General features: G+C 41.8%; 1 long non-coding RNA gene across 2 annotated transcripts in view; it reads left to right on the forward strand.

Annotated features, from left to right (window-relative positions):
- The window catches only part of LOC113463932 (uncharacterized), a 92,520-nt gene that overhangs the window by 10,052 nt on the left and 72,038 nt on the right, over positions 1-10,430 (forward strand). For both annotated transcript variants that reach the window (XR_003388765.1, XR_003388766.1), the window contains exon 2: positions 6,714-6,788. This is a non-coding gene — a long non-coding RNA (uncharacterized LOC113463932). The remainder of the gene's footprint in view (positions 1-6,713; positions 6,789-10,430) is intronic.

A 10,430-nucleotide genomic window follows, 5' to 3' on the forward strand; every position in this document is an offset into this window, starting at 1 on the left:
ATCTTGAAAGATCCTGGAATCACGTCAAATTGTAATTAAAGCTTCCTGTATTGAAATGCATTAAAGAGAGAATTTGTATTCATCTTTCATGCAACCAGAATGCATTTCAATCGATTTCCACGTAAATCATTGAGTCTGTCTACCGAAGAGGATATCCGATTTATTTTTTAAGCGGCATTAAGAGGATTTTCGCAAGCCGAGAGAAACATCCTTTTTAAATAAAATCAGTTCTCCGATTTGAATGGCATATAAGATCTGACAGCCATCGCCGGGTATTTTTATTGCATTATTTTAGTGGCTATCCGAGATGCTCTCAGCGACGGACAGAATAGGTTCCGTCCAGAGCGCAGCGATTCCACCTTTTAAAATTAAATTTCCTTTGTGTACGGAAGACGATAAAGGTACTACCGATTGGTTGTCGATTTTGACGAGGGGGCAGCGCAACAACGGGAGGGGGACGATGCCGCGTTTCTATCCGAGAGCACACGGAGGCTGAAACGAATGACAGGAACTTAGGTTTTGAGGAAGGAGAACGTTAAAGAAAAATGGCGGGCGAGGCAGCTAGCCGGAATAAAATCAAATATCGGATTCCTGGCATATGACTGACGGCCGGCATTTTGTATTTCGAGGATCTGTTTGATGTTTCCTCTACAACCCTCGCAGCGATGTCCATTCCTTTTGTACATATATTATAAGCGCGCCTACGTACAGTGGCTTCCATTAATAGGACACAATTCTAAATAGAATAACTTGTTCAATATTGGATCAAACGGCTCCATTTTAGGATATTAAGTTTACTACATAATGTAACAAGAATCTGAAAAAAATTGCTACTCGTTAAAATACATGAGGTTAGAATGGTATTAATGGAATGGAAGAAATAGAAGGGGTACCCCTTGGAAAAATCTCGGAAAAATCGAAAATTTTTTGTTGTTGTTTATTATTAGCAATGTTCTTCCGACGTCTGATTTCTTTTTAAAAAATGCGTTTCTAAAGTGCATAAACTTTTAGGATTGACTGTATAGCCAATACATCCTCAATAACTTACCGTCACTGTGTTAAACTAAATGTCATTTTTAATTAATATATTATATAATTATCGCTGTTAAAAATCGTTTGAAGATTTTTATCACTACTTGGACTACTTCACTGAAATATTTTTTACTTTCTTTTCTCGTCGATCAGTTCTCAAACCGAATTTCCACGAGCGTGACCTCGGTTAATTTGATTAAGTTCGACGATCGAAGGTCGCCCCGGAGCTCCACCGAGCGAGCGACTTTCCCGGTTAAAGGTAAATAGAACGAAACCGGCGAGGGTGCGAAGCAACTCGGGTCTTCAGAAATTTGTGTCCAAGGGGAGCGGAGGGGGTGCATGCACGCACGCGGCGCGGCGCAACAGACTATCGATTGTCTTTTCGGTTTGCCGGGTAGTCGCGAGCCGAATCGCGAATCATCCCGTCGAGTTAACTGGCGTTTACGGCGGAACCGATTCCCGGCACGTACGGAACGTTGTTGGTCACGGCGAGCGCAAAAAAACGCGCAACAAAGCGTAACGAAATTGTGGGACACTATCCGGGAATCGTTGGCCGGAATCGCAATCGCGCGATCACGCGCTGGTAAAGAGCCGCGCGGAACCAGGGGGTGGATCCCCCTCCGTATCCCCGTTCGCTCCGGGAATCGCGCGCCAAACATTCCGTTCCCCCCTCCCCGGGGCAAAGGAGGAAATTGAACGGTCCGCGGGGTGAATTCTCACCGGAGAAAACGTTGTTACTCCCAGCGTGCTGAAAATAATGGCCGAGGAATTCCGTTGCGCGAGCGGCCTTAACCAGCAACGGAAACGCAATCTCCCGGAATTTATTCGAAATTTTTATTAAGAAGGCTTACGGACGGTTCTATCTTTCGCGATTTCGTTCGCCCTTAACATGTTGAAACGTGACCGGGATTGCGTTCGTACGTCCTAAGTAATAGGAAACACGTTGCGGTCCGAGAAACACCGATTGTTGTTTATGCTTATTGCTAGTTCGTTTCAGTTAAAAGTTAAGTATAAAATGGTAGCGTCGTTTTTCTGTCTCGTCACGGAATTAGCACGAAATTAACGAGTCTTGTCGAGCTTATTACGAGCGTTGAAAACAAACTACGCAATTACTATTACTTCAACTGGCTCATCGATGTAGCGGTGGTTTCCGCGAGATTACGCAATTACACGAATAACGGGAGCAGCAGACGCTGGCTGGAAATGTGTTTGAAGTACGGTCCGCGGGCGTAAGGTTGACTTTTCAACTTAAATTAAGTTGGCCCGCGTGGCGAAAAGAGACGGCCGCGAGCTGCCAGCGAATTTTATACAAATTAGACGGTGGATACCAGCTGGCCCATCCCTGTCCTCCTTTCGAGCCCCCCCCCCCCCTCCCCCCGTCTCTCTCTCTCTACCCTGTCTTGCTCTCTTGAACCGTTGCCGTGGCAAGATTTACCCAGGATACTTTGCAAATTAAGTCCTTATTAAGATGTACACTAGCTACGACCTCGTGGAGAGGTCTTGAGAAAGCTGGAGAACTTTCAGCTAATTCTTTCGCCTCCTTCGCCTCCTCTTCTTCTATGAAGTACGTCGATAGTCTTGTTAATTATGGGATTCTTAATTACCCGCTTTTACTCTGTGCTTTATAATAAAAGTTCTATTCTAAAGAAGTATAGTAGAGTTCATCTTATTTCCCGATTCTACTCGGAGGAGTAATAGACTAGTTTTTAAAAGTAATACGTTTTTGTTTCGCATCGGCCAAATGAAATTCGAATTTATGTTATTGATAACAATTGAGGAAGAATGAATTGTATGAATTGAAGACGGGATAATGGGGGAACGAAATGATCTTTTGAGAGGATGGTATCGACGAATTCCGTAACGAAAGGGGACGAGCAGTTCCTTCCGCGGACGCAATCAACTCGGTGGCTAGTGGAAGGACAGAAGGTAATGAAACCGCGGTTTACGTGCAGGGATCGTTTCCAAGTTCATCGCCGTTTAAGGTATTTACCGCAACTGGGGTATAAACGTTTCTGGGAGCGCAGCGAGCCGGAAGATCTTGAAGCCGGTCGGGTCTCGAGGAGGCAGCCAGCCACGTCTGAAATTAGGTCGGATCCCTTAATTGAGACGCAATTATCGAACGTCTGCTTGGATAAGCCATTACAATATCGATTTGCGTTAATTCTTGGCCAACCTGAAATACTTCCGAGATATTGCATCGCGTTGTCTCTTCGCCACTGTAATCCAATCGTGTCAACGTTCTAATTCCGCACGGTTCGACTCGGATTTTTCCTACCCTGTCCCTGGTTTACGGTATTTCGAGCGTCACCGCGATTGTGTGCTTACCGGCAAAGTGCAAATTGGCCTGTGTACACATTATCGATCGATACACTGGCAAATATTAACTCTATAATCTCGATAACATTTTTTACCAACCCCACGGAATTGCCTCTGCATCTATTTGTCTCATTCATCAATTATCCTATCGTCTTTCGTGCACGTAATAAATGTTTAAATGTATTAAACGTTATTCTTCCTGAAATACAAATCCTTATTGTATTTCGTTCGGGCCAGACGACGGCTATGTACGAAATTGGCCGAGAAATGGATTTATGGAAATACACTTTTCGACTTTGTGTAACAAGATTTTTGGGTCGTCAGGTGCAGCGTTGCTATAGCAAAGGATTTGCGAGATTAATAAAAACATGCTGATATTCAATTAATATTTGTTACAAAATACATAAAAAATCGAACTTTGTTTATAAACAATTTTATACCCAAAAATGTTTGTTCTGAATGAAGTCAAGATTTAAATTCTGTTTTTTCAGAAAGGCACTTAGAAATTTTTTCATATAAGATAGAAAAGTTCATTAATATTTTACATATTTTAAGCAGAAAAGAATCAGAATTTTATCCATAAATGTTAACGCCTTAACATGAATTTTCTTTAACTAAACGAGAGTATGTTATCTACTATAATTTACATCCTCCGTCTCTTCCCACTTTTACTTAATTCAGCATCTTTCGTCGCGAGGCTATTCTTTGCTTGGCTTCTTGCTGGCGACTACGTGCTATCATTTCCGGTTACTGTGACGGGTCAATACGCCCGCGGGTGAGTCCCTAATAAGCTCCGTGCTCTCCCTTCGACAATTTATTATTCCACGACCCGGTTCCCGGCCTCCCACGTGCAGCGCAATATTTGCTCGCGTTGTTGTTGTTACGGCTATTCGTTGTTCCACTCCGATCAAATTTACGCGTAGCAAATATTTGACTGCATGTTAATGGAAGGAATATAAGACGAATTAGAATCATAATACATATGCGTGTTATGCAGATGCGGTGTAAACTATGATCGAATAATTCGACGAACATGAAAAAAAAGTCTTATGACAATATTTTTAACACTAGATTGCCCAAGGAAGTAATTTTGACTCTGCTTTTGGGCAATATAGGTATATACTAAATTTCAGTCTTTCTAGTGTTAATGCAGATTGCAAATGAATTTTAATGAAAGCCTTGGAAGCAGATTTCTTTAGAAAGGCTCCTGTTTTATGGCAAATACCTAATTGCCAATTAAGTATGATTTATCTTAGAACAATTTACCAATTAAAATCGTATTCTGCAATCAAATATTGTGAGACCGACGAAAGGGTTGTAGTAATTCGACGAAAGTTGGGAGATACAAGATATTGGGGCGATTGGAACTTTTAACGCGCGATTACGTGTTCCCGAATGACCCGAGGGAAACGAAAGGGAAGCGTGGCAAAGGCTCCGGTGGCCGTAAAGGATGTCTGAAAGTTTAAACGGCGCGCTGGGACTACTTTTTCTCGCTCGACGAGACAAAGTGTCGAACGCCGCGCGCCCTTCGGACGCTGTTTTTTTCGGAGAATCCTGCGGAACTTGAAACCAAAGAATCGACAGTGATTTCTTTGATCTGAAAAGTTTCCTCGAGTTTCGCCGTCATCAGGAAAATAACAGGACAAGACGGTTGTCCCTTCTTAAAGGAGAAACTTTAGAATCTCCTCGTATCGATATTAAAAGTAAAAGCAGAGATTTTTAGAGGAAATACGTTTGTTCGTCTGAAATAGGAAAAAGAAAAGTTGGAAGAATTATTATTTCACACGTGTCGGTCGATGCGTTCGCGGAACATCTCGGCTCGCAGGACTCTAATTATTTATAATAAACGATACCGTCGGTGTTGGCAAATCCCGAGCTCATTAACGCTGGCGGTTGGTTTGCACATTATTGTTGATCCTCTATCAGCTGTTGTTTCGTCGCGTCGGCGTTCCGATTATTTTCCATCGTAATTGGCCGGGAATTCGCAAACGAAAGTTCGATAATCACTGCGGATTTGCATTGGCGATTCAAAAATCCAATCCCATTCGTTTATACCGGAAGAAAGATCGTAAGGATCGGCTGAATAATTAACGCGATTCTCGAGCTTGTCGAATCCAATTAACAGTCGGCACGCGAAAATGAATCACCTCTCCCACTCTTTCTCTTTATTGGAAAACAGTTACAGTGACAACTTTTTGTCCGGCGAACTTTCGAGGGGACGCGAACTGCGAAGTTCAAATATCGAGTACGATGGATCGAAGTTAAACAAAATTGTCGACTCGTGACGTGATCGGAAGGGGAATTCCAGCGGCAGTATTTTTATTACCTTCGTCGCAACTTCTCTTGCTAGTTGAAAACAAGATCGGCTGAGGGAACCGATCCTTAAATGGCTAGACGTATTTTATCTCGCGTCGAGTTTGGCCACTCGAACGCGAACAATCGCGTGCTATAAATTAAAGCTCGTGCTTTTTGCGTGTCTCCGTGCAAGTATACTTTTTTCCCCGAGTTCACCGAAATCCGAACGAAAGAGGGCGAGTTTCAAAGCGGGGTAACGGAAGTTCTCGAGGCGTGCAGCGGAAACGACGCGCCGCGGCATCACAATGGACCATCCGAGAATCCATTTGTTAAGGTCTTGCGTGGATTGCTGCGTCGCGGGGAATCTCGTAATGCACAGCCTGGCCCTGGCTTGCGGCTGCAGCTTGAAAGCATTCGCGTCGCGTCGCGTCACGTCCCCTCTATGTCTCCCATCGGCTAAGAAATTGAAAACTTGCTCGCCGCCGCCAGGGCGATCCATTATCGCGGACCTGGTCAGAGTTCCGGTGTATCGGTGTCGCGAACGGCCGCGAAATCTGGGTCAGAGCTTTCTTAAAGCTTGCCAGGAGATACGAGACGCTGTGCCCGCGTCATATATTTTAATTGTCACGCAAACAATCGAATCTTCTGTAATATGTTGGTTCCCGTTGATTATCGTCACTTGCATCGATTAATTATGTCTCGAAACCCTTCTTAGAAGTTGGCAAGCTACAGATTTCTGGAGGTAGGTTATCCCCAGGGACAAGCAATCTCGAGTTTCTGAGTTACAACAAGTCTGGGATTTGGATTTGGCTTCCTGCAGCCAGAGATTTCCAACTTAAACATTGCACGCAGTGAATCTTACGAGCTTTAGAGTCGCGATGGAAATATCGACAAAAAAGTTGGACTGTAGTTTATAAACGTCGATAAATAAATCTTGTCTTTTATAATGAAGTTCTGAACGTACTAATAAAGTCTGAGGATTTTTATGAAATAACGATCTTAAGTAATCGACTTAACTTGATCTTTGCCCTTTAACTCAGTTTATAACGTATTGATTTCTTTTGTTTCAGGTGAGCACGAGTTTCAATCGAATTACTTTCGTTACGCGGGGATTCAATGTCGTTTCCTGATCTCTGGGGATCTTTGTAAGTAAAAAGCTAAATATTTTATCTGAACTCCGAACAAATCGGAAAATTGAATAAACGTCACAGAGTTTGATTAGCGAAACCACTCAGAGAGTGTTAATTAATTTATATGGTCACCTCGGGTGTTGTATCAGTTTGTACATTTTGAAATTTGAAATAACTAGAATAACGTGGACATTTTCGTAATTATTATTGTTATGTATGCAAATCATTGTTTATATTGATTTGCCACTTATTTTGTTCACTAAAACTCTGTACGTTATCTCCACAAATTGAAACATTTATTTGTTTCATTAAAAGGGAATACAAATTAAGATGATTCTCAATTCTCAAAAATCATCATTATGATTCCATATTCACTGAATCAGATTATTTTATTCATTTCACTGCGTCTAGTGATTCTCAGTAGTAAGATCAACGATATGTCGTACACAGGCACAGATTAAATGTCATTATAATTAAAACTGAAGTAATGATACCCAATTCCTATAAAATACGTCTGTCATCTAAATCTTCAATCATTACCATTGGGAATCAAAAACCAGTTCATTATTTTTTTATTCATTTCACTGCGTCTAGTAGTAAGATCAACGATATGTCGTACACAGGCATAGATTACGAATTACTTTAGTATAATTCAAATTCAAGTAATGACTCCCAATTCGTATAAAATACGTCTATCATCTAAATCTTCAATTATTAACATTAGGATTGAAAACCCAGTTCATTATTTTTTTATTCATCCCACTGCGTCTAGTAGTAAGATCGACGATATGTCGTGCAGAGATTACAAGTGATCACAGCATAATTTAAATTGAAGTAAAGGTTTTATATTTCTAAAAGCTACATCCGTCATGTAAATCCTGAATCATCGGTATCGCGATTCAATACCCAGTTCATTAGCCTTTAACTCATTTCACTGCGTCTAGTAATTCCCAGTAGTAAGATCAACGATACGTCGTGCACAGCCGTAGAGTGCAAGCCATTCTCTGATTCTCATCGGTCGCATTCACTTGCAAATGCAATCGGGGAAGAAGGATCGTAACTCGATACGTTCGATCTTTATCCTGGCAAACAAACAGCCTAGTCATTCGTCATTACCGGGCGAGGATCGATCGATCGGCGCGAGACAGAGACGCGCGAACGAGCCGAACCGTAAGGGATTGTACACGGTCGGATAGGAAACGACGCTATCCATTTCCGGCAGCCGTGACGTTTAATCCCGAGGGAAATCCGCCTCTTCTTCATTAACCATCGCCGCAAAGCGGTTTAACTAAGAAATAAGAGCGCGACCCGTTCGAATCGGCCCACCAATTAAATTCCGTGTTTGAGTCATCTGCATTCGTTCGCAGTAACAGCGAACATAATATATATTTAATTTCAAGCTTAAAATAAAAAACCGTGTAAAAAAGCGAATTACACTTTCGTTTAATATTAAATGTTTTAAATAAGTATATTAAAAGTCAGATAAGACGGATGAGATGGATCAGATAAACCGTTTAATGGCGTCGTAAACTGAAAAAAGGTATGGAAGCAACTTGGAGAGCCATAAGCGAACGGTGTTCACCTTATCGAGAAACGCTTCGTCACCGATTGGTTGCCCTAATGTTCCCCGGGCGAAAATATGTCCCGGCCGCAAAAACCGCCCCTCTGTCCGAAGGATCGATGCGTATGCTAATCAGACGGCGCCAGAGGATCGCGGAGACAAACCCTCGACTCCCGTAAAGTCACGGGAAAGGGGTTGGGACGGAGAGCTCGGAACGATCCCGGTGATGAATGGCCCGGGGACGAAAAACGCGGCGCGAAAAGCCGGAAGTGCTCGAACAACGTTCCACGTGTACAGGAATTTCCATCGAAATTCGTTTATTAAACAGTTTTTTTTTTACTAAGACTTCGTGGTTCGATGGGTCTGTTGGACGCCTTCGATGTCCATCGGGTTCTCATTAGGAATTCATCAGAATATAATTTCTTTCGGCATTCAATTTCCAATGTGATTCCTGCGAAACGAACAGAGAATCGCTTATCATAGAATAATTTATCCATTGTAATTAATATTATTTCATCTAATAATTGTTGTGGGGCTTAATTATTTAGTATAGTGTTTCATACAAATAATAATAGATACAATAATTCGTTCGATATTACATTCGCTGTTGTTATTATACAATGGTTGATAGGATATTTAACGATGCAAACGAAATAATGAATAAGCTCGTCCTCATCTCGGCGAAGGGGACTAATTGTAAGTAAATTAAGGCGGCGATAAACTAGAGGAGATAAGGCAGTTACTGGCGTGGGTGTCTCGAAGAACGATGATACTGGGAAATTTATTCATAAGCAAACTTCGGTGTTTATGCGAAAAGGGAATGCTCGTTCGGGCTGCCGGAAAAGTTTCAAAACGGAAGGATCGAAGTTTTATTCGAACGTTCCGACGCCGCGAGACCCTCGTTACCCAACACCCTCGGTTATTAGTTAGACGCGGGAGATTGATGTGTTTATTTCCACGTAATGGAACGAAAATGCTTCAACCAATTTTAATCACTCGCGTAATGGAAACTCATTGTTTCGGCTAAAGAACGTTCGCGCGTTTTTTCTTTACCGTGAAAATGTTCGAACCGTAATTTGTTTAATTAAAATATGTTTCGTCTCAATATATCGTCGGATGCCAACGGGGTTCTGTTTAATTTAATTAATGCATCACGTTAAATAAATTGAACGAAATGCAATCAGGAAAGCAGCTCGATAAACAATCTTTACTAGTGCTTTCAGCTTTCGTCTAAATGAGATATATAAAAGTTGCCTATGTAAAATCTTGTATAATAAGCTTTCAAACACTTTCGCAAGCGCAACAGCAGAATACAAAGACTTGAAAGTAACTTCTGGCTGGTAACACAATTACTCAATGGTTTCTGGGACAGTTCCTAGTGCAGTTTGGTTAGACTGTATCCTCCCTCGCACCGCGATATGGTTACCTCGTCCGGTCGTTGAATAATGCCCTTACGGTCTCGTTTGAAGTGGCGCTCGGCAGAGCTTAGAAACACTTTGACTAACGTCGGCCTCCCTAATGCTACTTAATATCTTGTTACGCCGCGATTAAGAGCAATGCGCCGCATGTTGAGGCGTCTTTCACCTGTAATCCACCTCTACTCCACGCGATGCACGAATTAATTGTAATTCACATTTCCTAAAGGAATGCTGCAATTTAGATTAAAAATAGATAGATTTGCTAATTTTTTATTTGAGTGAATAATAGCCAGTCAGAATTCATCCTAACAGATTGATCGATTCACTTTTACAATTATTTAAAATAAAATTACCTGAAACGTTGCGTGAAACAATTGGTATTGAATTTTTGAATCGTTTTTTCGGATACTGAATTGTGTTAATCGTCGCATGGTATATTACGCGCAGCGCGTCAATACATATAGGGCAATATAACAAAATTGTTGAAACGAGCAATGGCAATAAAAATTCGGGCCCGAATCGTGAAGTCGTAAAACGAGAAACGCGGCCAGGGGACAGACACGAAAAAAGGTCGGGAGGAATGAACAATTTTCTGGAAAATTGTCATGCGACAATGGCCGACCTCGGGTGCAATATTTAAAACGGTCCGCGTGTGTAAACAAATGAAAAGGGTATGTA

This window comes from Ceratina calcarata, unplaced genomic scaffold (assembly GCF_001652005.2).
Source record: "Ceratina calcarata isolate Rehan_Ccalc_2016 unplaced genomic scaffold, ASM165200v1 scaffold197, whole genome shotgun sequence".
Classification (NCBI taxonomy): Eukaryota; Metazoa; Arthropoda; class Insecta; order Hymenoptera; family Apidae; genus Ceratina; species Ceratina calcarata.